The sequence below is a fragment of the Hippocampus comes genome, unplaced genomic scaffold, assembly GCF_001891065.2.
Source record: "Hippocampus comes isolate QL1 unplaced genomic scaffold, H_comes_QL1_v1.1 scaffold90, whole genome shotgun sequence".
NCBI classification, from domain to species: Eukaryota; Metazoa; Chordata; class Actinopteri; order Syngnathiformes; family Syngnathidae; genus Hippocampus; species Hippocampus comes.
Genome location: NW_017804912.1, coordinates 711,400 through 715,513, shown reverse-complemented (window position 1 = coordinate 715,513; position 4,114 = coordinate 711,400).

Here is a 4,114-nt window from a genome sequence, read left to right as displayed (position 1 = left end):
TGACTACGGAACCCCTAAAGGGACATGAATGGAAAAAAAAAATGTCAGATGAATGCACATATTACCTGGTGTGCATTTGTCAGTTTCTGGTGCGCACACGTTATCTGCTGTGTAGTTTTTGACATTCGGTGCACACGTTTTAGTAGCTGGTGCACATGTGTTCGGATCTGGTACACGCGCGATAGTATGCGGGGCGCATGCTTTAGTTTCTGGTGCGTGCACATTCGTATCTCATGTGTACACTTTAGTATCTGGGGCACGCATGTTAGCATCCGGTGCACATGTTTTGGTATTGGGTGTTCACTCCGTAGTATCCGTAGCGCACACATTAGTCACCGGCGCGCGCGTCTTCGTGTCTGATGTGCCCGCTTGGCTATCTGCAGCGTGCAGGTATTTGGTGCGCGCGTGTTAGCATCTGGTGTATCCGCTGGACATGCATTCGTAACTGACGGACCACAGTAGTGTCTGATGTGCAGGCTTTGGTATCTGGTGGGTGAACTTTAATATCTCGTGCAGACACGTTAGTATCTGGTCCACACGTGTCTCATGCGTGTGAGTATTTTTTTCTTGCGCTCACAAGGTCACTTTTTTCCATGTCTCTTTTGGGGTTCTGCAGATTTCAGTATTTGCTGCCACTAACTGTCAGCGCCGCACTGTTTTTAACTCATCCCTTCTCTCGTCATCTGTTGGTGATGCCTGCCTGCCTGCCCGCCCGCCTGCCTGCCTGCGCCACTCTGCTCCTCATGTCCGCCTTCACGTGTCATCCACATGAAGTTGCATGTTCCCTAACACGTCCTAAATGTCTCCCACACGTGGTCCATTGTTCCGTCTGTGTCGTGAAATGTGCGCGCCAGCGAATCTGCTCATGTGGCCGCAGCGGTACGTCGAATGAATGCCTTATTGTCATGAAATGTTTCCGGCATGACTTGTAAGTTATGCGTTCGCATCCCCCAAATAGTCATTGGGTCACGTCAGGGTTTCCGTTCAAGCAGGACGATCTTCTTCTACTACCACCACCACCACCACCACCACCCTCCTCCTCTCTCCATTGTCCTCTTTTACTTCTCTTCCCCGGGGCGGCGACTTGACATTTTAACCAGCAGGTGGCAGACTTTCTTCATCAAACTCGAAGCAGGACTGCTCCTTGTTGAACAACAGCAAAAAAAAAAAAAAAAGGAGCTCCAGATTCTTTCTTCTCAGGTGTCTGCCCGTCTAGCTGACCGCATGTCCCGTCAGCCCCTTGTCAGCTCCTAGCTCGCATCTGGCGAGACCCTTGGCCCAATATTCATCGCCCTGTCATCCTTTTCTATTTTGAGATGTGACGATACACACGCATCCCTGTCGCATCCACGCGTTTTTACGGAAGAACCAACAGCAATTGTTTTTAAGCCTCCCCGCCAAGTGTGGTGTACACACGCACGTGGCACGTGCGCGCTGTTAGTTTATATTGAATGACTTGTAGATATTCGCATCTTTTTAATGTCCTGTTTGAATGTGTTTCTGTGGTGATTGTTTGTCGGTTTTTGACTGACCGATTATTGATTGATTGATTGATTGACACTCTTCGGAAGACAATATGGTTTGAAATAGAACCGATGCACTTTGCCCCGAAGTACTCCAGCATTTGAATTTGATCAAATGAAAGCAGTGCAGAACATGCTGAATGACCACCGTGTCGCAATGCACATGAAAAAGCTCTGCTGATTATTATTATTATTATTATTATTATTATTATTTTTAGCTCCTTGGGTTTTTCTACTCCTTTTGTAACGACTGTCTTAAATAGCTTTTGCATGATTTTACTCCATCTTTTGAATCCATTCCTCGCGATTGTTTCAAAACGTCTCTGATGTTTCCTAACCACGTAACCGTGTATGTTCAGTCGGCGAATTCACAAGAGTTCCCGTTTTAGGACAAACTAACAGTGTTGCTCAAAGGTAATCATAAGATGTGACCACGCCTTAATCTTGTATTTTTGTTTATTTATGAAGCTGTGAAATGTGCAGAATGATGTTGTCGATACTACTTAAACATCCCTCAACCCCGTTCATCTACGTGGCCGCATCTTTCCGAGACTGTTGAAGTTTAAAAGCTAGGGTGCAAAATGTCTATTTTCTTATAGCATCCCCAAATTAAGTTGAAGCCACAATGCAGATGAAGCCATAATGAGACCCCTCCCACTCTGGTAACACTCACATCTGCCAACGTGTGTCATTATGTTGAGAAAAAAAAAAGAAAAAGAAATAAAGCTGGAGACAGAGGGGCCTCATCACGCCATTAATCAATTAAGGAACATTTTTAAGACGACTGTGCCCATTCATATATTTGTTTATGCTGTAGAACACTGAACGTTAATTGCCCTTCAGTCTTCCAATTGTGAATGTTGATGTACAAAATGTAAAAAAAAAAATAAAATAAAAAAAAAAGTAATCCAAAGAGACTCTCTTAAAATCACTTTTAATTGAACGTTAGGAACATTTTATAATTATCCTTTCAGTATGTTAGATTTTTTTTTTTTTTTTTTTTTTTTAATGTGGGAATTTTGCAATCACAAATTGTGGAAATTGTTTTTTTTTTAAATTTTGATAAATGAAACTATTTTCTAAATTCAGTACTGGACACAGAACTTTCGTTCTATTATATCCTCAGATGATGCAGTCGTTGGCAAATTTCTGTTTTTGAAACCTGCGCAAAAGTGGAATTATTGAGTTTTTTTATTGTGGGTTTTAGTCCCCGTCTCCTACTCGGTCAACCTCCTAATTCCACATCACGTATATGTGTGTGTAGATGACAAACTGTAATGGTACGTGCACACCAAATCCGTTGCGAGCGTTTGCCCGCGGGAGTTCCGGGTGACGCTGGAGCTTTTTCGCGCTCGCCGGAGAAGAAGGGGAGGGGCTTCGCTTGTTTGACAACGACGGTTGTAGCAACCATTTTACCGCCACGGAGGATGAAGTGGTTCATTGTTTAGTTCCGGCTAATGCTAGCCTTGGTACAGTTCAACAGTTGTAAAAAAATATATATAATTATAATCATGATCATGATAAAATACATATCAAGACTGCTCACTTTTATTTTAGTATTGGTATTGGTAGCTGGCCGAATTGTAGAGGCTGGGGTGTCCGTTGACCGCAAAAATAATCATCGTCGCGGTTACAAACCCCGCGCGAGCTACGTGGATTTCAATTGAATCGCACTCGCGAAGGATTTGGTGCGCACGTAGCGTAAGAGTCGCTGTTGGAGTATTGTGTTGGATGTAAAACTACAGACCAGGTTTACGAAAACGTTTTGTGAATTCAACCAAACTGTACTACTTAGTCAAGTGCTGCAACCGCGCGGTAAAGACATTCACAATGTTCTCAACGTTGCTTTTGTTTGAAGTGGAGTCATCCTGTTTGTCCTGCAGATGTAAAAAATAAAATAAAATAATCGTGTACAAAGAAGTGTTCACTAACTGTCAACGTTTTGATGAAATCAGCCTAAAAAAGTAAAGCCTCAGTTCTAAAACCACGTCGGTACACTACAAGAAGTTTTGTGCAGGTTGTCATGCTCTGTGTTGTAATAAACCGATGGCAGTACTTTTCCCAGGCCCATATTCTTATGCACATGTGTTTTGTTTAGTTTTTTTCACTTTGAATGTTGTCAGACACTTTGTGGACTAAATGCCTTTTTTTTTCCAACTTGTAGAATATCGCTGAAATAAAGTGAGCAGTTTACGAAAACGTTTTGTGAATTCAACCAAACTGTACTACTTAGTCAAGTGCTGCAACCGCGCGGTAAAGACATTCACAATGTTCTCAACGTTGCTTTTGTTTGAAGTGGAGTCATCCTGTTTGTCCTGCAGATGTAAAAAATAAAATAAAATAATCGTGTACAAAGAAGTGTTCACTAACTGTCAACGTTTTGATGAAATCAGCCTAAAAAAGTAAAGCCTCAGTTCTAAAACCACGTCGGTACACTACAAAAAGTTTTGTGCAGGTTGTCATGCTCTGTGTTGTAATCAACCGATGGCAGTACTTTTCCCAGGCCCATATTCTTATGCACATGTGTTTTGTTTAGTTTTTTTCACTTTGAATGTTGTCAGACACTTTGTGGACTAAATGCCTTTTTTTTT